Here is a 24,523-nt window from a genome sequence, read left to right on the forward strand (position 1 = left end):
TTAACCAGGTCAGTTAAAGACCTAACAACTACAGGTGCAAAGCATCTAAAGTTTGATTTGCAGTAGACTTTTTAAAAACAATATATTTTGATTTTGATTTGTTCATGCTAGTTCTTCTGTAATAATGGTGTAAAATGGTGATCATTTGTTCCACTAGATTTTTCTTTCCACAAAAGGTTGTTTTATTCATTCATTCGTTCGTTCGTTCATTCATTCATTTTGCAGGAAAAGGTTGGAGTTTGAACCAATTATGGAATTTCCAATTTTGGAATTTGTAGACAGTATCACCTATTTATTATTAAGCTTCCATGCCACCAAACCCCCCCCCTCCCCTAAAATTGGGTTGCTTTCAACAATTAAAGATAATACAATATTACATTTAAAAGGAAGAAGAAGAAAAAGACTAAAACTGGCAAGAATGAAAGATACAAAGGATCCCACTGTCACTTACCAAAGGCCTGGATGAAGAGCCAGGTTTACATGGCCCTTCTGAGTAACAGCAGACCTGGAGCCCTTTGAATTCCAGAGAACCTCATTCCAAGGGATAGTCATTGTTACAGAGGGTGCCACTTTTGGGATCCTGATAGATTGCATTGTTTAATTGAATTTGCCAACCTTGCAAGTCTGAATTGGCTGGTCATATACACCTAACATACAGCACATATCTATCTATCACAGTGAATGAAAACAGTCACAGACCATTTTGCAGAATTCATAGCAACTGATAAATCTAAAGGAGAAGATGTTTGGCCAGTAACCAGATACCCAATAGATGTAATGAAGCACAATATCAATCTTTGGAACTATAATTGCAATATTTAAGGACAGACCCTCCAAGTCTTTCACTTCTGCTCTCAACCCTAGCACAGAAAGTCTACGTATTCCTTTGACTTTTATATAATCTTCATCCTAAACACACCTATCAAACAAAGTCCACTCAGAGGAGTTTTTAAATTATTATTATAATATTGAATTAAATAATAAACTGAAAAGGACACGAATCTTCCCAACATCCCTCTGATCTCATATCCTAATTCTCACACCATAAATGTCAAAGCAAGAATATTCAATATTCAATTATTTTCCATATTTGCTGATCTGCCAAACCATCCTTATTGATGTGTTTTTATAATTGACTTAAAGCAAGAAAGTTTGGCCTATTCTTCAAAAGTATCAGTACATTCTTTACATTGAAGAAGGAGAGTGCATATAATGGAATACCATCCAAATAGACTACGCAGCATTTAAGAAACTTTGGAAATGCTTATTTTACACAGTTTCCAATAGAAATGTGTAGGTATCTGTTCATGATGACTGATTGTCCCTTCCATCTGTGATTGGTTGATTGGTGACCAAAGCTGAATCAAAAGAATGTATTAGGCAATTCCTTGAAATCACAAAAGAGAAACCTGCAGCTGCATTGAAAAGCAGGTCTATTTCTCTAACATACATTGAAAAATTATAAATGAGAAATATACCTGAAAAAAAAATGTTACTATACCATTAACAAATAGATAAAAGGAAATACCGAAATGCATTTAACTCTTCAGGGATGCGGATATACCTTTACATAAGACAGTGACCACACTATACATTTTTCATATTTATACTTAGATAGTGTTAACTGCATGTGCTGAATCTACCAGATAACTGAATAACTCCCTCCAAGATTTTAATTTGACATGTAGCTTAAGATGGGGAATATTATGCTAAATCTTTGGGGCATTTTATTTGAACTGTAGACCACTGTGATTCAGAACGAAAATCAAGGTATGTGGCTGCCCAGACTAAAATGGTGTCTAAACATTACCACAAATTGATATAATTCTACTCTTGGTGCCTAGTTAACAATGAAACTATTTGATATTCCCTCATCTCCTCCTGATGAATCATAATGTGTGTTTGTAGAAATTTCTTTACATTGGTCAAGGACAATTATAACTAAAGTTTGAGAAGAATTGTTTACCCCAAAAGGCTGACAAATGGAGAAGAATTTCTAAATGTGTCTGTGTAAATACTTAACGGTAAGTTAAGATTTAAATGACTGAGACTGAATATTCATGCCAACTACACTAAAATCAGTATATCTTATTTTGAGGAGATCCTAGAGGATTGATTCTGCTGTAAACCTTTGGGCCTTCCTATTCTGCTCTGAAAATTTTCATTTTCTATAGATAGATCTATAAATAGGTTGAGATTCATTTAAAGATCACTAAAAGTTCCATGACAGCTATAATCATACTTTCTGGTTACTCTTCAGCTAAACTCTTCTGGAAATCCTATAGTTCTGTTGCCATGTTCCATTCCAAACTTTTACTTTAAAAGAATACTTGGAAGGTGAGGTGGGATTTCTCCAACTTTGTTCTTACCTCAGCTTCCTTTAATAATATTTGAATCTAAGTTTAGTGGCAGTTTCAGGATAGAAAGAATTTATAGTTCTATAAACCTGTATAGATTTTATACTAGTTTAATTGCAGTGCCTCAAACCTCAGTAATTATAGTTTGCCAGTTACACTTTCTCTCTTTTGCATACACCTGGCACACATAGGCACACAATTCCAGTGACATGTCAAAACTCTAAAAAGGAGGAATAATTATTAAACCAGGTGAAATTTATAAATGTTAGATGTGTCTTTTTGAATGTTAGAACCTTAAATCAAAAGATTATATGTTCAGTTTCTTTATCACAAGATGAACCTGTATCAAACTTACAGTTAATTAAAACTATTGTTTCAGTTTGGAGGCTTGTAAAAGGAAAATGATAATGAGCATTGCACACTTTCTATGATTATAAGCTCCATTTTTACGATCCTGTAGTTCCTATTTGGGGTAGAATCAGGGTAGCTGGATGGAGCTGAGCATTTACTGGCCAGATGCCCTTCCTGACACTTATGTACAGTTCCAGCAGATATTGTTTCCTTTGATTGTAAACAAGTTATTATATGGTTAAGGGGTAGATATTCCCTATTAGCCATACTAGTGGCTATCTGAAGAACTCACCTCTTTTTCCACTTTTTAATTAATCAGTGGAACGCCTTGCCTCCAGAAATTGTGAGTGCTCTAACATTGGAGGTTTTTAAGAAGAGATCAGAATGAATCATTTGTTGAAATGGTATAGAGTTTCCTGCTTGAGCAGGGAGTTGTACTAGAAGAGAGGTAAAATAATAAAAAGTTTAACTGATCATTAAGGCATCAGTGACACTATTGAGTACTCATGATTGCCAGATCTTTTAAAAATTATCCTTAAATTAAATACTTATAAAGAATATAAATAATAATAATGGTATATATTCATGCTGATCTTTTTTATATTTCTTACTAAATGAGCTACTAAATACAGTAGAGATAAGCACCATGCAAAACAACTGATCGAAACAACAAATAATGAATAATAAATCCCTCAGAGCACAGAACATTCAAATGAATAAGTATAGACCAATGAATTTGAAAACCAGGATGCCCTGACTGAAAAAAAAGCTTTTGTTCTTGTTACCAGGCACCATAGTGTTAAGTCTTGGTTATCTGGAGAAGGATCTCACCATAAGATAGAAGTGAAAAGGAAGGATGGAAGTAAGCCTGCCCTGAAATCCTAGTTCCATACAATATAGGGCTTTATAATACAAGCTGAGCACTACAAATTGGGCTAGAAGTACAATTAAAGCTGGTGAAATATTTTAGAAGAGTACAAAGTGTTCAAATTTGGTAAGAGCCCCTGCTAATCTTTTAAAACTATGTGCTTTATAGCAGCCACTTACTAAGTAAAAATGTCTCATTAAAAAAGTTAGAAAAGAGGATAAAACAAATTTAAAGTAAATGTATAAAGTATATAAATATACTTTAAATTTAAAATATATTTAAAATAGATGTAAAGCATATGGATGTCAAGCAGTCAAGTAGAAAAGGAGGTTATAAATATGTTATATAGCTTTTTAAAATATATCGTATTGTATTCTCTTTCAAATATGACCACACTATGGATGTACCATAGATTTGTATAAGGGCATTACAATGTGGACAGCCTCATTTGCTTTCTGACACCTTTTCTGAGTGACCCATTACAATCCCTGTGAACTTTTTTCTGGTTAGTTATAGTTAACTCAGGCTCCACCTGTATATATAAAGTTAGACAGTTTTCTCCAATGTGTATTACTCACACCTACCTAAACTCAATTGTATTTGCCCTTTGCTTGTACTTGTGTGCGTTTGTGGCTTTCAAATTAGTCTTGACATCTGGTGACTTCCTGGGTAAATGTGTACTTTTGATGGCAATATCTTGGTAGTGATTTGTCAGTGCCTTCTTCCTGGGACTGAGAGAAATTAATTGGTCCAAAGACAACCAACTGGCTTCATGTCCAAGGTGGGGGGAATCATTCTATCCTGGTTTCTAGCCCAGTGTCTTTAAATACTATACCAAATTGGATCTGTTGGTTGTTGGAAAGCATTCTGGAATAAGATCCTTCTGGATAATTTCAGTAAATTTTGGACTTTACAATCCTGAATAGTTTAGTTACATCCATCAAATTTCCAGTTCACTGATTATTTCAAAATCAAGGCAATTTAGTAAGGTTCCTGTCCTCGTGTTTCCCCAATTGAAAAAAAAAATCCCTCTGTTGTTTTTAATATTGTATGCTTTCTATTTTTAATCAGGTAACAATCTATAAAAGAACAAATCCTCTAATCCAGGGGTCCCCAACCTCCAGTCCGTGGACCGGCATCGGTCCACAGCATGCCAGCAACCAGGCGCACAAACAAGCAAAGTCCCATCTGCAGGATGCAGGCAATATGCAAAACCACACCCCCTTTGGTCTATGGAAAAACCTTTCTCCATGGCACCAGGCCCTAGTGCCCAAAAGGTTGGGGACCTCTGAATCCATAATCCTTAAATTTTTGCAAGAGCCTTTTCTTAGGAACTTTATCAAAGGCTTTTTGAAAATACAAGAATACAGTAACTGAAAAGTCTCCTCTGTTTATATGCCTAATGAAGTTCAAAAAAGTTGCTAAGGCAAAATTTATCTTTATAGAAATCATGTTGATTTTCTTTTAACATTGTTTTTTTCTTCTTAATGCTTAACCCACCAGTTTTCTAAAAACAATTTTCTAATCTTCAAATTCCTGGATCAATTCTAGATCTTTTTTAGAAACTGGTACAACAAAAACTACCATCTACCCCAATTTTAAAGGCTTTTTTTTTTTTTTTTGCTTTCAGGCAGTGGTGTCAACCTCTACAAGAACTGTCAAAAGCAGTTGTGTGATAACTTGATCATACAAACAAAGGGAGAGAGTTTTTATCATGTTTCCACGATTGTCATTTTGACTTTTTGATACTCCCCCCTCCCCCCCGTAGGACACTGCTGCTGGAAGATTAGCAATTTCACAAATGAACTCTTTAAGAACTCTTAGGTGGATGTCTTCAAATCTCATTATTAATTATAATTATTAATTATAATTAGAAAATTAGTAAATATCTTTTTTCTTCTGTTATTATTTAACTTTCTAAAGCTGAAAGAACAAAATTTTATTTGGTGATTACCTTCATGCCCTGCATTCCATTAAAACAGCCAAAATTTGGGTGAATCAGCAGTTCTCCCACAGTTCACACATCATCACATTTCCTAAAAACTGGGATTGCCGGTTTCCTACTTTATTTGATTTTGCCTGATCTGATCAATTAAATAGCACAATATTTTTAAAAGTTCTAGGATCCATCTAGGGAGTCTAAGCTCCGGGCCTGAACATAATTTAGGGGGACCTTTTTGGTGTATAAATGGTGTATAAATAAAATTCAATACAGTTAGTTACTGTATTTACTAAATTTGCCCTTTCGCATAAAATCCAGAAGACAGTCTAGCATGCTGAACACTCTTGAACTAAACAAGTTGAAGGACAGAGATATATTGGAATAACACAAATTAAATCTGCACCAGGTCTGAGAAAATGAGCAAATGCTAAAAACCCTTTGGGAAATTTTGATAGCAGCTGATGCTTCCTGTTCCTGCATGTATGTGTGCGGGTCTGTGTTTCTTTCCTGGTTTACTGTCCAAGAGGAGTAATTTCATCAGATTAACACAAAATACAAATATTCACAGGCTTCTTTCCATATGAGAGGCCTATGCCTCCCATGCCTATGAGTATAATCCTATTTAGGATCTATTTACTCCAGGTTCTGCTCACCAACAGTTGATTTTTTCGGTATGCTGCTTTATTTGCCTGTAATTCAGAAGACAGTAGTTAGTAATTAATAGTGCCATATTAAGTGAATTGTCCACTTCCCTTTTAAGATTAGCTATATTTGGTGACTACTGTCATACTTGATAACAATACATTCCATAGTTTAACTGAATTTCCCCAAGTTTAGTTTCAATGCAGGATCTTAAATTCTAAATTGAATTAGAATAACTAGAATGGACAGTCATAGTCCAACCTATATCTCCATATGGCATAGACTAGAGCATAAGTCATTCATGTTCTATGAACATTTTTAAAGTGCTTCCAGCAACTGAGACATCTCTGAGTTTTTCTCTAGGTTCAGGAAAAAGGAAAAAAATGCATAAAGCATCAGGCTAGAACGCAGGAGATGGCAAGTTCAAGTCCTGCTTTAGTCATGAAAGCCAGCTGGGTAACTTTGGGCCACAGGGTTCCTGTTGTAGAGAAAATAGGAGGAGGAAGTCTTGTTGGATATGTTAGCTACCTTGAGTTTTGTAAAAATAATAAAGGCAGGATACAAATAAATAAAAATAAAAGAGAGAGAGATCCTGTTTAAATGAAAATTACCCTTAAAGATAGGGAAAGGTTAACATAGTTAAGAGGCTGTTTTAAAAATACAGTCATGGATCAAACAAGTTTTGTCTATAGATTGACTGGCGCTCATGTTATGAATCAGGCAGTAGTTATATTCTGCATTGGGCTACCATTTGTTTCCAATATTTTATTATTAATTCAGACTGGAATCAAATTAAAACAAATAGATGTAATTAATAAGAAAAAATCAAAACAAATTTTCCATCTTTTAAATGTTTCCAACTTTTTAATTTAGGTTCTGTTTATACAAAGTGACACATTTATATTGACAGTTTTCTTTGAGTTTCCTAGCAAAGCATTCATCACAATGAGGGGTCCTGGAGTTATGTATAGAAAAGTTCTAAATTAAGGACTAGTAGTCCCTTCCTTTTATGTGTAGTCTGTTGCAAGATAATGTCATTAGTGGGCAGGGCTGAAATAAATGAAGTAAGGTCAAAAAGTGGGTGGAAATATGCACATTGGTAATATCTAATCTGTCTTTTTCTTCCTATGGAGAATATTATGTGGAAGAGACAAATAACAGTGATTGTGAAAGTGGACTGAAAGGCACTTCTAATTGTAATTTGTAAAGCTATGCATTGCATTAGCACAGTTGATAATGTGGGAAGTAATAGTTTGCCTGCATTCTGGGCTCTACTTCTAGTGTTGAGTATTTAACAATGTTATCAATTGCCAAAGGAAATAGTGGAGATGTTTTCAGATGATGTGTATATTGCCATCTTTCACACCAACTTTAATTTAGATTTATGCACTGAATAGGAATAGGAGGTGGGATCTGATGGCCTAAATCAAGGCTTTTCAATCTTTTCACCAACTGTACCACTTTTAGGATATGACAATATTCGAGTACCACTAGCAAGGTGTTAAAAACTTGATGACAAAAAAAAGGAAAAAAGTGATAAAGTACAGGTATTCCTCGACTTACAATAATTTGCTTAGTGACTGTTGAAAGTTACAATGGCATTGAAGTGACTTATGACCATTTTTCACACTTATGACCGTTGCAGCATCCCCAGGGTTATGTGATTTATATTTGGATGCTTGGCAACTGATTCGTATTTATGATGGTCACAGTGTCCCAGGGTCATGTGATCCCCTTTTGCAACCTTTAGACAAGCAAAGTCAATGGCAGGGCTGCTGTTGGCCAAGTGCTAAGACGGAACTTCCTTCAGACCCTCCCTCCCTTTTATTCCAATCTCCCTCCCTCTTCCTTCCTGTTTCCCTCCCTCCCTCCCTCCCTGCTTCCCTGCTTCCCTCTTTCTCATTCCCATCTCCTTCCTTCTGAAGAAAGAATTTGAACCCCCCCCCTGCCATATTTTCCCTCTGCCATATATTTATCAAACATGGAAAAGCCTCCAGAGACAGAAAAGACAAGCCACTGAGGGAACTAGCTTAAAAAGCTGCATTCCCCTTTAAGAATTAGCTGCTGGCTAGAAAGGAAAGTTAAGGAGCCAGCAGCTGGCACTTAAGAAAACAAAAATGTAGTAAGTACTGGCTGGCAGCTGGCACTTAAGAAAACAAAAATGTAGCAAGTACTGGCTGCCAGCTAAGGCAGCCTCCCCAAATGGCTCCCTTCATAAGTAAAGGAATGCTATAGGCAAAATCCATTCAGAACAAAAATACTTCAAAATCCCTTGCAGCAAAACTTACAGCTAACAATAGCAGAGCAGAAGAATTAGAAACACAAAATCCAACACAAACCATAAGCCACAATAGAAATTGCCAAACACTTCTTAAGAACACAAAGCCCACATTGCACAAATCCCAGAACTTCAAAGTCACAAAATAAGAATCCTTCCACTCTCCGGTTTGTTGTTCAGCTGATCCAGAACCGAACTGCTGAAAAGGCACTTCACTTCTGCCAATAAACATCTCCTCTTGAGCAGCCAGCTTCCTCTCGCTTATTTCAAACCGCAGGGCTGCAATTTTTTTTCTTTTCTCTTAAAGGTATAGCCTCCTGGCTGGAAAGCAAGCCTCTGGCTTTTTCTTCCAACATTTCCTTTCTTTCCATTTCCCTCCCTCCCTCCTGCTCTCTACCTCCCTCTTTCTCATTCCATCTCCTCCCTCCCTCCCTCCCTCCCTCCCTCCATGCCTCACCTCCAGCTGATGCTGCCTTTCTTCATTCCTCATGGAGGGTGATTCCTCCCCCACTGCACTTCTTGCCTGTTGCTGCCACCTTTGTGTGCGCCCAGCACAGATGGCTGCCACAGAAGTTGTAGATCGGCTCCCGGCTGGCCTGTTTGATCTCCTCTCCTCTCCCCCCACCTCCTTTTCCCTTCAGTGCAGCTCCAGCTGACTATCTTCCCAAGCTGCATCCTTTTTTTCCCTCTCCTTCTCCTGCCAAAACTGCCTCCTTTTATAGCCTCTCCTGTCTCCGCTCCCCTACTCCTCCTTTCTCTTCCGGGTGAGCTGGAAGTCCTGATCCTGGGGCCTTTGGTTCGCCCCATCCGCCCTGCAACTCCTGAGGACTCTCTCACAGCAAGTCCTGCGCTGCACTGCTTTGGCTCTTTCCTTCCCCAGCTAGACTTGGCTAGACTGGGCATGGCCATGTACCACCTGCCAGGTGCCAATGTATCACTGGTGGTACACATACCACCGGTTGAAAAGCCCTGGCCTAAATAACCCATTTCAGTTCAGATTCTTTGATTGTCTATGGACATAGGACTGTTAGTTATCACCTCTGCTTCACAGAGAAAGGCCATGTGTTAATCTCTGTAGGTCTGTGATCAGTGAGAATTATGCTATCTGCTTTTTATGGGGACAATATTACCAATCTAGTACAGTACAACATTATTACCAAATTCAATATGTTGTTGCTTTCCCTCAGAATAGCTCCCATTTACGATTTAAGAACAGTATATTATTTAAGATATCTGTTTTGAAAAAAAAGAGACAATCTATCATAAAATAAACCTCCTTGCTTTCTCTTGTTCAACATTCCTTCTTCACACAGCTATATGCCATTTATTACAGGAGGGCATGAAATCCATACCTAACACAATTATTCTTCTGTACATACGACTGACCAACCTAAAATAAGTAATACAGAGGTGAGCTTGAGATTTTGTAACATCCTGTGTTGTAAAATCTAAGGTACCATGTAACAGTAGTGCAATAAATGAGAGAGAGAGAGAGAAAGTATTACTTCTATAAGGACTATGATGTTACTGTTGTGCATAGAGAGCCATACCATTTTTTTTCTATGTGAATTTGTTAGTATCTAAATAGGATCTGGGGAAACATAGAGATGAAAATAGAAGTATGAATGAATTCCTAGCAATCATTGTATAATTTTGTAAGCGTATAGCAAGAACGCTTTGTGTTTCTGTCAGATTACTGGTAGCTCTGATGGTTTCAGATGATTTTTATTCAACCCTCGAGTCACATTTAAATGTGCATAAAACTAATAACTATTTATATTTCTTGAGCAGGAATTGAAATGGCATTGAACAAGCTTTTCTAAGGAAGAAAAATCAGTGGCAGCATAGGAAATAGAGGGACACAGAGCTGAGTTCTCACTGTTCCACTAGAGTTAAGATCTTGATTTATACGTTAAAAAGCAGAGTCTGTTAATTATCAAAGTACTTCCACCGAAGAACATTTAACAACATAACTATGCAACTACAAATTTACAAGAAAATGGAGAATTTCCCTCCACTTGTCAAGATTATAGTAAAAACAATGCTATTTGATTGGTTGCTGATGAATCAGAAAAGAAAAGCCAGCATATTGTCTTTTGGCAGGATAGTTCGAATGGACCTTGGCCTCTATTCTGAATAAGCAATGACTGTATCTTCCAACTACAAAGTGTGTGGGTGTTTGTGTGCTGTTAAGGAGGGAGAAAAATGCTTCAGCTGGGTTTTTCTTTCACATTACAGAAAATGATGCAAAACTATGAATGAGCAGCAAAGTGATAATACAAATACTGGAATTTTTCCCGCCTACTAGACAGTCTGGTATTTTGTGAAGTAATATATCAGTTCCTTTATCACTGCATACAGTGACAAAAATTCCTCAGTATCTAAAAAAAAAAAAATTCTTAGTAAAGTCTTACTATGGAGTTTGTTCCCATGTGGTGCTTAGCATTATAACAGGATGCCAAATTTAAGATAAGCTCCATAGACAAAGAGATTTATCTTCAATGAACACTCCAAGCTGGAATGCGAAATGGGGGAAAAACATTTATAGAACTCAGTTCACCTCAGGGAATTTCCCCAGGTTTTCCTCTGAGAGGAAATGTATCAAGGAATCTGGGTAAGGGAATTATTTAAGGATGGTAAAAGGAGGATGAGTTGAAGAAGTATTTATGGTTATAATAAATGGAGATTTCCAAAGGCTGTTTTCCACATTTCATAATTGTTTTGCAATTATTACTTTATCTGATATGGGGATATATGTAACTGTGAAGAAAACATGCCTGTAGAAATATATTGTCATGATAACATTTCCCCCTAACACAGGAATTAACTTTCAATTGCAAAAAAAATCCATCATAAAGATGTTCTCAGGTGTAATAATGAGATTTGTCTAGAATGTTAGTCTTCATGCTAGGCTTGGCATTAAATCTTAAATCTTAATACCACAGATACCCAGTCCTTTATGTAGGAACTTGATGATTGCAGAAGCTTCACAAATACAACTAGATGAATTGCTGTATTTTGCCAAAAAAAGATGGCTTATGTACACGGAAGATCTATTTACTGGAGAACATGGTAACCAAGCTCACTGGAGACATCTGCTCATTGTTTATACAGCAATTCTTTCTGGCCCACAAATCGGCATCCCCAAATTTCTAGCTTCAAACCTTACAAATAGGGGTATTAAATTTGAGGTTTAATTTTAATGTACTACTTTTTCTTATATGTGTATTAATATCTATACACTAAAACCATAAAAGGATAATGCTGTTAAAATTTCAGTTCATTATATAAACAGGAACACATAATTTATGCTAACTTTTGAGAAAAGGAAATGTAATTAAATATAATTTACACTATCACATTCACTATCTTTTTCCATACCTTTTTATATTACAAACCTAAACATATCCTAAACTTCTTAATTTTTTATTTACTTTCTGTTGCCCTTTGTCTTATAAACTTGACTTTTCTCTTTTTTGAGAACCTTATGAACTCTATCCAAAATTACAACTTTTTCAGTCACTCTCTTCCTTTCAACCTATTCACTTTTCTTTCATATGTTTATCATGTGATTCTCAAAGTACTTCTTTTGTACCAATCATTCACTTTTCTATTTAGTGCACAGTCAATCAGCACCTTTCAATCCATTTCTTTTTGTTTCATAATATGTACTTCCACTCCCAATGCATTCAGGCTTTATATTTCCCAATATACATAACATGAATGAATAAGATCTCTGAATAGTAGAATATCAATGATAGAATTAAGCAGTTCTAATCAACATTAATCAATTGATATGTTTATCAATAAATAATATATACAACATACGGGCAACCAACTTGATATGGGCTCAACCATAGACCCAGGTCCCCAGGATCAGTATCAGTCCAATAAGATAGACTAGTCTAAGAAACCAATGTCTTATAGGTCAAGTTCACTTTTATTGCAACAGGAACTGTTACAGAATCTTGCAAATTCGCATGTGCTTTCTCCTCCCTTACTTTGTTCTTGTGTGAACTAGAAAGGGAGTAGGAGGACTTCCAAATTGCACATAGATTCCATCTATAGTAATCAGTGGACCAACATGGAGAACTATTGGGGGGGGGGAAACCCTAATAAAATTTAATCCAAGCTACAATTTAAAAGAAAACTGGTATAAAATGTTCTATACGTTAAGAATCAATTTGGTGTAGTGCTTAAGGTGCTGGCCTAGATATCAAGAGAAAGTGACTTCTAATCCCACCTTAGACATGAAAGCCAGCTGGGTGACTTTGAGTTAGCCACTCTCTCTCAGTCCATCCCACCCCACATGGTTGTTGTTGTGGGGAAAATAGGAGGACAAAGTAATATTACATATGTTTGCCACCTTGAGGTATTTATATACTAGTAAAACTTTTGTGTTTGTAAACTTTAACTAGGTGAAACAGTGTATTCAGGTTTTCCATGCTGATATTAAAAGCAGTTAAGTATTCAGGGAAAATGTTTTCAACCAAGGTACTTCAAAGGGGCTAATTTACCAAATGTGTCCAAAATTCAAGACCCATGATTCCAATGGAATTAAAATTTAGCAAATGTTATAATGTTTTACTTTATGATATAAAAATTATTATAAAGCAAATATCATAAAACATTTCCTGTGGCCAGCTCCTGATTGACAATGCTGTAAAGTTCAACATGGACAACTTTCAAGGCAGTTACAGTATATCTCTGAATATCTCCCTAAATTTTTAAGAACTTTTTTGAAAAACATTAGAAGCTCTGCCATTGTTGAAGGCACTGAGAAAACTGGTAAGGTAATGTCTCTGAGACAATGACCCAAGGGGTCAACAGTTGTTTTGTAAAGTAATAAAGGTGGGATAAAACAAATCTATAAAATAAATATACAGTAGATGGTACATATGACTATCTATAATCATCTAGATAGATAAAACATAAAAATATATGCCAAATGTAGATGATGGTAATGCAAACCTCCCCCCCTCAAAAGTATTGGAAAGAAATACCTTAAAACCCAATAATTAATAAAAAAAAACTGAAGAAACATAAACACAAACCCAGAAAACATGAATGAAAAATACTAGAGTTTATTAAGATACATGATACTTAGCACTATACTGAAAAAGAGATATTTTGCCTATAGTATCGCAAAAGGAGATTAAAATTATATATATACTGTATATATATTATAATATAACCTCTTGTTTACTTGCTTGCTTATAACTAATAGGAATCACTGTCTGTTCCTCTAATTTTCAAGCTTTTAGAATGGCTATATTTTAGAAAGGCACATCTTTTACCCATATTAGATCTCAGAGTCATTTCAAACCTGATTCACATGAAAGAAAAGCATGAATACTTAACTGCTTTTAATATCAGCATGGAAAACTTGAATGCAGAGTAATCTCATTTGGGCTTACTTTAAGTCCCTCACCATTCATGCAATGCTTGAAGTATTTCACAATATATTGGTTAGCTATTTGATAGTTTTTCTGATGACTAGTTAATTTATTCTGAAGATCCAATTATTCACACTGAAATGATTTCAATTATATTGTAGCATTTTCATCAATTGTACTTGTATTTAAAGCTGGAGAAATGTGCCTTTGATCTGCCTGCTTAGATTATATGGACTACAATATTTCATCAGAAAGCATTCAGATGATCCTGCCAAAGCAGAATCCATTTTATCTTGGCCCTTGGTCCCTTGGATTTTCAGGGATATTTGCCAACTTCTATTATTATTTTACTCCTGATTTGTTCATTCTGAAGCAAAATTCCTACAAATTTAGGAAAATGACCTTCTTTAAAAGGGATCCCAATGTACAGCAGGGTTTTCTCTTACTCAGGCTTTTGTTTCCAATCCTCTCTCAACCTTCTTGATTTGACTTCATTCTATATGATATACCTCTAACATTGGCTTTAATTTCTGAAACTCAGAAGGCAAAAGAATTATTCTTTAGCAGATGAAGCAATTTCATTCCTATACTGTAGGAACAGGTACATATTGCAAGGTTCTATATATGTCCTCCAAGCAACCTCCCCAATTCAATCTTGTGGGGGGAACTGCCCAAAATTATTTTTATATTTCTTATTCCATGAAGAAGGATGTCTCATAGTTCTATCGTGATAGCTGGTCAGCTGAATATTTTAGTTTACTTAAAATTATCTACTTCCTATTCCATAATTCCTGATGTCCCCATATTTCAGCAGATGTCAAGACCTAATTTTCTCCTTGCCATACTTGTTGCACCAAGCATTCCCTTCCCTTCCCTTTCCGTAGGAACCATGGAGCACACTTTTCTTGGATTTTATTTTGTGGCATGGCCTAAATGGTCATTTCTTCCCCTAAAATGAGTCAGTTTATTCCCTGTCATGGTTTCCTTTGCACTTCTGAGAAAGCTCAAGTGTTACCTTTGAGCAACACTTTAATTGCTATGTAAACTATTAGGAAGAAAACTGGCCTCACTTTTGCCTATCATTGAATTCACTTATAGTAATTGAATTTATTTTTCTACTTGCATGTCACATTTCAGGCCTCAGATGACTACCATCTATCTTTCCACTTTCTCTAGTAACTTTCATCACATAGAAACTCCTGAAGGAACAATAGGTTCTTAACAATCTTCCTACAAATAAAATGCTGGTTGACATTACCAGAAAAGCCACCTCCTTTGCTACTGGAGCTCACATATGCCTTTCCACAATTCTTTCAATCTAGATAATCATCCAAAATGCTGGATGTATGATTGCATTGTTATTTGTTACTGCACTGGTTAATTCAATCAAATTTCATCCAAAGCTTCCAGCTGTAGATAAGATAGATAAGATAACCCTTATTGTCATTTTTATACTGTGGGCACAACGGCACACATCAAAAATGAAATTTAGTTGCCCGCTCTCAAAGTGAAACACATACATGACACACACCTAAACATACTGTGAACAACATATGTATAGACCCACATCCCTACATATACATAGCAAATAAATATTAAATATTGTCCATCTTGAATATATAACGGAAGGAGGAAGCTTGAGAGTTCGCAAGGTTAATGCTGTATGGAATGAAACTCTGGCTGAAACTGCTACGGATACCACGAAGCCTCCTCCCAGAAGGTAAACAGGTCGTGGAGAGGATGTGTAGTGTCCCAGATAATCTTACGGACCCTGCTCAAGCAGCGCTTCTGTGCTATGTCCTGGATGGGAGGAAGGGAACTGCCAATGATCTTTTCGGCCATTCTCACCACTCTCTGCACCGCCTTCCTTTCTGAAGCAGTGATGCCTCCAAACCAGACTGTGATGATGTATGACAGGATGGTCTTGATTGTCCCTCTGTAGAAAATGGTCAGGACAGGGGAAGGAAGATGTGCTTTTTTCATGCGACACAGAAAATGCAGGTGCTGCTGTGCCTGCTTCACCAGTTTCTCACTATTGAGTGACCAGGTCAGCCTACTCGTTAGCTGCACACCCAGGAATTTGATGCTGGTAACCATCTCCACAAGTGAATCATTTATGCACAGAGAAGTGTGGCTGTGCCTGCCTTTTCTGAAATCAACAATGATCTCTTTGGTTTTTCCGGTATTTAAAACTAGGCTGTTTTCCTTACACCAGTTCACCAACCCCTCAACCTCCTTGCGGCAAGCTTCCACCTTGTCATCCTGAATAAAACCTACTACAGTTGTATCATCTGCGAACTTCACAATATGGTTGGTGGCAAACCTAGCATAACAATCATGGGTTAACAGGGTAAACAGCAGCGGACTTAAGACTCAGCCCTGAGGAGAACCTGTGCTCAAGAAAATGGTATTAGAGGTATTTGTTCCAACTCGCGCATATTGGGGCCTATTGGTAAGAAAATCAAGAATCCAGTTGCACAAAGGAATCTTTAAGCCTAAAAGGCCCAGTTTGTCTGCTAGATGCTGGGGAATGATTGTGTTAAACGCTAAACTGAAGTCGACAAACAGCAACACACATGAATATTTCTTTCCTCTAAGTGCTTCAGGCTCAGATGGAGAATGGAAGAAATAGCATCGTCCGTAGAGTGATTTGGTAGGCAAACTGAAGTGGGTCAAAAGCTGGTGGGAGGCTAGATACAATAGTGTCCTTTATCAGCTTCTCAAAGCATTTCATGATGATGGATGTCAGTACAACCGGACTGTAATCATTGAGGCCTGTAATTGTGGACTTTTTTGGCACTGGCAAGATGATGGCCATCTTAAAACATGATGGGACCACTGCCTGCTGCAACGAGAGGTTGAAAATATCTATGAGAACACAAGCCAGCTGCCCTGCGCATTCCCTGAGGACACGTCCAGGGATGTTATCTGAGCCTGCTGCTTTCCGAATGTTAACTGTCTGCAGTGTTTTCCGGACAGAGGTGACATCAAAGCTTGGCACTTACTCACCAGGATGAGGCACAGCTTTCCTAGCAGGAGTGCTATTTGATGCTTCAAATCTACCAAAAAATGCATTCAGTTTGTTTAGGAAGTCTGTGTTATCCTTGCATCTTGATGGAGCCACCTTGTAATCCGTAATGGCCTGGATCCCTTGCCACATTCGCCTGGTGTTTGTTGAGCCCTGAAAAAAGTTCTGAATTTTCTGGCAATGGGCTTGCTTTGCACCTTTTATGGCACTTTTCAGATTTGCTCTGGCTGTTCTAAGTGCCAGCATGTCACCAGATTTAAAAGCCACATTCTGTGCTTTCAGCATCTTGCGGACCTCATAAGTCAGCAAGATGCTGAAAGTTTTTCATTCGCCCTCACAACAATGCTTTTCAGGACACAGACATCTTCTGTGCACTTTTGGATATATGCAGACACCATGGTGGCATACGCCTCAACATTTGTATGTTGGTTATCAGTAGCTGCTTCCTTAAACATGCCCCAATCCGTGCACTCAAAGCAGTCTTGTAGTGCTTCTGTACCTCCTATGTCCAAACCCTCAGCTGCTTTACTGTAGGTTTCACTCTGACTAATAAAGGTTTATATGCTGAAATAAGATTAATGAATTAATGAAGATTATTATGTCTAGAAAAACACTAGAACCTCCATCCCAACCTTTACTTTATATAGCAGAAGAGTAACACCAATGTTTTAATTATAAGTCATAGATTCGGCCTTCATGTACACAGTGAACAAGTCACTACATATGTAGCTGGGGAAGGAGGCAAGTGGTGAAATCATTCAAATGCTACAATTTAAAATACTTTTGTCAGATGTCAGGATGACATACATATTGGCAGTATTTGAATGATGAAGAAATCGTCCATATTCTGGAACGTATAGCTCTATGTAGCACTAACCAGAGAACAGGTATCAGTGTGTTGGAGTATCTGTCAGTTATTGGGTTAAATGCTACGTATGTTGATGGGTCAGTGGGAGGAATATCAAAGGTCATTGAGAGACTTCCTGGACACAAGCCAGATGGCATCCTTTGTTCACCAGCCGCATGGTTCCTAGCCACACGGTTAGGAGATCCTTGCCAACATGTAACGCGCAGGAAGAGAAGAGGGGAAAATTCAATGTCAATTTACCTGGGGAATAAACCAATATTGCAAACATGTGCTTCTGGATGCATCTCCACGTGACTGTAAGTCATTGTCTAGAATTCCCAGAATAAAGGCTATATTTCTGTTTATTCTTCTGAGTTATCTATCTGTTTGGACTGTACAGAAAGCAACCTGTTCAGTTTGGAACAGAATAGTAAATTGACATTGGATTTTTAGGCTGTCTTTAACACAAACGCGCTGGCTTTGCTATCTCAGAAATTACTTTGCAGGCAATTGAAGAAGATTAGTCACATCGAGTTACTACTTGCAAGAAAGTATCTGCTTTACTTCCTTAAGGGTTAATGTAGAGAAAAGGCTAACAAATTTGATTCTCTTTCTTTAAACTGTTGCAGCTTTGAGAGGAAAATTAATCTTTGTCAATTTACCTGGGGAATAAACCAATATTGCAAACATGTGCTTCTGGATGCATCTCCACGTGACTGTAAGTCATTGTCTAGAATTCCCAGAATAAAAGCTATATTTCTGTTTATTCTTCTGAGTTATCTATCTGTTTGGACTGTACAGAAAGCAACCTGTTCAGTTTGGAACAGACCAAGGGATCTGTCCAAGCTATGGACAGAACCACCCTTTCGGTGTATAAAACAGACATCACACCTCCCCCCAAAAAGTCTCCAGACAAACGAATACCGAGAAGCGTTCTTTCAACTACAAAAGGCCTGACTTGCCCAATGCACAAGTCTTTTCACTCTCTAAATGATTGCAGAGAATTTAGGAAAAAATCCTAGATGACCGAAAGACCCTACTCAAATGCTAGGATATGTTTCAAATGCTATGACTCTATGGATCACACAGCCAAAGACTGCACAGCTAAGATGAAATGCCACCTGTGCAACAGTGATAGGCACCCAGCAGTCTTACACCTAGAACCTAAGACGGTGTCTAAGGAGTCACGACAAGCAACTAGCTCTACACTAGACTAATCACCGACCTAGTCCTGTTGCTAAAGAAGACCAACTTGGAAAATTGAACCTCTTCAGTTCCAGCTGTTGTTCCTGATTCTTCAGTTCCAGCTGTTGTTCCTGAGTTTCCAGATGTTCCTGATCCTGATTCTTCAGCTCCGGCTGTTCCTGTATTTCCAGATCCAGCTGTTTATGTCTTTCCATGTTCTTCAGTTCCTGAGTATCCTGTGAATCCAGTTCCCCTTGTTCCTGAGAAGCTTGGGTTCCAGTTTTTTTTCTGTTCCAGATTTGGTTCCAGTTTCCTTCACAGGAAGAAGACCTTGTCTCACTGGGACACAAGACTGCATACCAGAACTATTGGCCCATGGGACTTGCGCACCGGGCCCACCCACTTGATGAACTAGTTTGCCCAGCCGAGGTCCAGATCGTGAAGCCACGTGAGTCAGGTCGTGACTCAAAGACACTTGTACCAGGCTGATTACCAATTTGTTCCCGTTGCTGATGAAGACTAAACCAGAAGATCAAACCTCAAAATATGTATTGTCTTATGCATTGTTTGATGTAACACTTGCCTTTTGTTATAATTGTGCATGTTTTATATTTACCAATAGTTATGCATGTTTGATACCAAGTTTTTACCTATTTAGGCACAAGTTAGTTAACAATGAGTATTGCATGCCTTGATGCTACGTTTTTATTATTTTAGTAGTGGAAATATAAATTTCCAAGCGGGGAGTATTCTGGAACGTATAGCTTTATGTAGCACTAACTAGAGAGCAGGTATCAGTGGGTTGGAGTATCTGTCAGTTATTGGGTTAAATGCTACGTATGTTGATGGGTCAGTGGGAGGAGTATCAAAGGTCATTGAGAGACTTCCTGGACACAAGCCAGATGGGATCCTTTGTTCACCAGCCGCATGATTCTTAGCCACACGGTTAGGAGATCCTTGCCAACATGTAACACACAGGAAGAGAAGAGGGGAAAATCCAATGTCAATTTACCTGGGGAATAAACCAATATTGCAAGCATGTGCTTCTGGATGCATCTCCAGATGACTGTAAGTCATTGTCTAGAATTCCCAGAATAAAGGCTATATTTCTGTTTATTCTTCTGAACTATCTATCTGTTTGGACTGTATAGAAAGCAACCTGTTCAGTTTGGAACAGAATAGTCCATGTTGTCATTTTGACATTATTGTGGTTTGCTATGGATGCCACTGGCTCCATAAGCAAATTACATTCCATATTTTAACATTCCTTAAAATTTAAGATTTGTCCAGCTACACAAACTGCACCTGCATCATTACCATTTCCCCACTTTTCTACAGTGTTTTCAATTTCTTTTTTACCAGCTTCTTCTTAGATACTAACAGCATCAAGGTATATTCTTCTTTGTTGACTGACTGTAAACTGCCCTCCTGCAAGGGTGACACTGAGTTGAACATGGACTAACCATGAGGCTCAGTCAACAAACTGGTATATCAATTTCTATCTGTAGGAGAAGGAATGGCAGAATCTGGGAGCAGAGTGAAAAGAGGGATCAGCCTAGAATCCCTATGTAACCACAAGTGATCACAATCCAACTCTCCCTTGAATGATGTTGACCCTTATCTAATTCTAACCAGGTTCTGATTGTCAGTTGAGAAGATTCCCATGCATAGGCTTTTAGCAATAAATCAACTTTCACATATGGAGCTGGTCTTTCATATCTGACACTGTCACAACCAATGGATCAACAGACATATAGAATGCTGAACAATGCTAGGATGTTCCCTGAAGACAGTGCAGATTGGCATCAACTAAGCACCACAACAAGTGGGCAAGAGCTACTGGTTCAAGGATGGAAATTGCTAAAGAAAAAGCTTCCTAGATATTAACATTAATAGCATTTGTTTAAATTCCACTTTTTGTCACAACAAATCATTCTCATAGAAATCTCTAAATTATCCTTCCAGTCACTTTAATTTCATCCCAAATCAAGTTTTTTCCCCCAATTTTATTCTTAATTCCATACTCTATTGGAGTCTCTATGTTTAGGCTTCTCCATTCACTTACAAAACATTGTAAAAGCTGTGCATTTTTGCTGTCTCTTTTAATTTTAACATTCTTCACTCTCTTTGACAACATTCTCTGACCAATTTCATTCTCTGTACAATCAGTTTGCCTACTGATTGATTATTTTTGGTGGCCCCACCAAACAGTTAGCTTGAATTAAAATTTCCCAAATCATAAAAAAATTAAAAACGTAGTGCATCCAATGCCAATTTATTCAAAACCAATAACCACTAAAAATAGGCTCACAGAGCACCCTGGCTTAATGCTTGAGGAAAAAAACAAGTTTTCAATGTCTTACAAAAAGGCAACAAAGTCAGAACCGTCTTAATCACACAGAGTATGCTGCTTCACAGAGCAGGCACTATAAGAGAAAAGACACATCTCAGTTTCATCAGATGACATAATTTAATAGTAGAAACTTTTATTCTATTGAATCTTATAGGATGAACAATGATAATCTCACAAATAACCTGGTTCTATGCTGTGAAGAGCTATATAACTGATAATAGTAACTTGAATTGTATCAAGGAGCCTACTGGAAGCCAATGTAGTTCATGAAGCAGTGGTGTTATATTGGCATATCTTAAGTCCTCACACCATTCCACTAATTTGGAGGTACATGCAGTATATTGACACATGCTCAGAACATTATTCAGACCTTGAGTATTATTAGATGTGTCACTTATTATTTCAATTTTTTAAAAGAAAAACTTCAGTTATCCTTGCTTTTTTTGTTCTTTTTCATTAATTCTGTTAGTTCCTTATTCTCTTAATGTAAGAATATAAGGATTGTACTGATAAAGACTAGTGGGCAATCTAATCAAGGATTCTATTCGTACAGTGGCTCTTAATGGTGACTCATGGGAAGCCCACAAGCAGAACATGATGGCAAAGTGCTTCTTCACAAAAATGGGCTTTTGTTGGAAGCAACAAATAACCATCATAACCAGTAGCTGTTAAAAGATCCTCCCCACCATTAATTTATCTCAGTTGGTAGCTATCAGAGGCATTCAAACTGGTAGCCAGCTAGTTGTCTACAGAAAGCACATGAACAAAACAAGAATGCAACTGCAGTCTCCAAGGAATTTGTGTCTTTAATTTTAGAGCTTGTGAAAATAAAACATTAATTTTATTAATAAAAAATAGCACTTGGACTGCATACTTGCGTTCTTGCATGTCTTTTTACAAAAGGAGGTCAATAATCTGGGGTTCATGAAATATTTTCCTTTCTAAAATATTTATCTGTAAGGCAATTAACTTGTATTCTTGAGCAAAGAAATTCTGTACTGGTTTGACCTCTTTGACTAATGATTGTGGTTTGTTAAATTCCCATATTTATGACTAAGAGTTATAACTCTATGATCAAATTCCACTCAATTTTCATTGAATTGATTACCAAAACCTAAAATGACAAAAGATGTTCCTTGAGTGTAAAGGAAGAACCCTTCTGTGGCGTGGCTGTGCGATAAAAGATTAAAATCATTTTCAAATATAATATTTTCAGGAATTTAGCATTAGAAGGAAGGAAGGAAGACAACAGGAAGTATCTCTTTCCAAGTAAAAGGAAACCAGATGTCATTTGTTTGTTGAACGAAATATGGGAACTTGGACCACAGAGCATGACGCTGAAACTCCATAAGAAAAACAAACATGATAATTTAAAATAATTAGATTGCAGTTACTGTAAAAGCACTCTGTGGAATGAGGTCTTTCTTTGGAAAGGAATAGAAAAATAAGGGAATACAGAGAAAACAAATTGAAAAAAGAGATACCGAAATAGATACACAAAGGTCCAGTAGCCAACATTGTGTGAAAGGCACTACACTTTGCTGATGCTGAGAACTAGAAAAGCCTAATCCCAGCTGTAGCTTTATTACCATGAAGGATTTTTTTAAAATAACTTGTAAATTAGTAATTGTAACTGACCACAGGCTTAGTCTGGTCATCCAGGTTGGCCATCCTGCCAAAGGGGCCTCAACTAAGAATCTTCCTAAAAGCTCTACAATGCCAATATGGGGTTGTACAACCCCATATCTTCCCAGGGGGGAGGGAAAGTAAGATGTGGGAAAGTATGAGGTAACCTAAAGTAGCAAAAGTCATCCTTGCGCTTTTATATATCTTGTCTTTTCCCCAAGGAAGATAGAGGATATTTGACATTTCTTCATATAAAGAAAAATCTGGCTCCCTGGTTTGCTTTGCATAAACAAAAGCATTCCATTGAGATTGCCCCACATAGAGCATTAGGGGGCACCCACCACACTTTGAGCTTGAACTAAGTGGTGATACAGAAGATGATGATGATGATGATGATGATTTTTGCAGAGGAGGCAGAGATTTTCCTCACTAAGGATCAACCAAATCTTACCCAACAGAGCATGAGCAGAACTAGATCGTCATTCTATTTAGATTCAGATCCCCATCCTTATTGCAGATCATGTTTAAGAATATTCCTGAAAACCTCAGCAATATCTCCTACTGTCTATAGCAATGATTCTCAACTTGAACAACTTTAAGATATGCTTACAGGATCTGGGAGTTGAAGCACAGTATCTTTACCTTAAAGATACTGAGGTGGAGATACACTGCTAAATAGGATTCTGTTCCATTAAGCAGATTGTTTAAATGTGCTATCCAGTTAAAGGGCTCCCTAATCCAAGTTATCAGGCAGCTGGACAATAAGAGTCACAGAGATTATTATCTTCATTTCATGGATAGAAGATTGGATTTATATTTAAATGTCCACAATTATTTCCAAATTTATTCATGTGCATTACACTTACATTTATATATTACATGTATAGAGTATACATTACATTATAGGCAATACATACTTTGTGCAATGCTTGGGTTCTTCCTGGTCTTCTTTATTGAATGAGATTTAGGATGATTTTGACTTCAGTTTATGCCAATTAGCCCTATTCTATCTTGAGAGCCAGTGGAGGGCAGAACCAAAGAGATTTGCTAAGGATGCAGCTACAGAATAACCGGGAAAAGTTGTCATAGACCCTGTAAAAATGATGCAGTCTTGTCATTTCTCTGTTTCTTCCTTGTCTAATGCCCTGTAATATATTCTGGATGTTTCATTTTCTCATTTTATTTTTCTATAATTTTCCCTACACTATATTTTAAGGGCACTGGAATATGTCTAGAAGATAAGAAACTGAATGAACAGTGTGGAGGTTGGAAACCAAGTCCTATAAGGAATGGTTGAAATAGCTGTGCAAGTTTAGTTTGGAAAAAAATTATTAAGGGTGCATTTTTTATCTGAACGGTTGGCAGGGAGAAAACAAAAGAAGTGTATTCCCACTGCAATGATTAGAAATTATAGAAGATGTACTTTTAATTACATTTGAATAGCCATACTGGTATATTCAAATTCATTTCTTTTTGTTGTTGTTGCTGTTGTTGTTTGGTATGATTAATATCATATATATATATATATATATATATATATATATATATAAACCCACAGCCACTTAGGTGAGATCGCAACCATATAAACCATATAAATAAATGTTCCACCTTTCTGCCCATAGAACACTCAAACATGCTATTATAAAAATG

The 24,523-nt window shown here is 37.0% G+C and overlaps 1 protein-coding gene across 7 annotated transcripts in view; it reads right to left on the bottom strand.

Moving 5' to 3' along the window:
• Positions 1 to 24,523, bottom strand: part of STAU2 (staufen double-stranded RNA binding protein 2) — a 181,317-nt gene that overhangs the window by 23,845 nt on the left and 132,949 nt on the right. For 3 of the 7 annotated variants that reach the window (XM_039332043.1, XM_039332051.1, XM_039332050.1), the window contains exon 8: positions 23,597 to 23,965. The exons of 3 other annotated variants lie outside the window; for them this stretch is intronic. The gene's annotated coding sequence lies outside the window, so the exon portion shown is untranslated. Of the gene's footprint in view, positions 1 to 5,182; positions 6,208 to 23,596; positions 23,966 to 24,523 lie in introns of those variants that run through there. One more of the 7 variants, XM_039332046.1, reaches the window with a different exon arrangement.

The sequence above is a fragment of the Crotalus tigris genome, unplaced genomic scaffold (assembly GCF_016545835.1).
Source record: "Crotalus tigris isolate CLP2741 ecotype Arizona unplaced genomic scaffold, ASM1654583v1 scf7180000024445.887990, whole genome shotgun sequence".
Taxonomy (NCBI): Eukaryota; Metazoa; Chordata; class Lepidosauria; order Squamata; family Viperidae; genus Crotalus; species Crotalus tigris.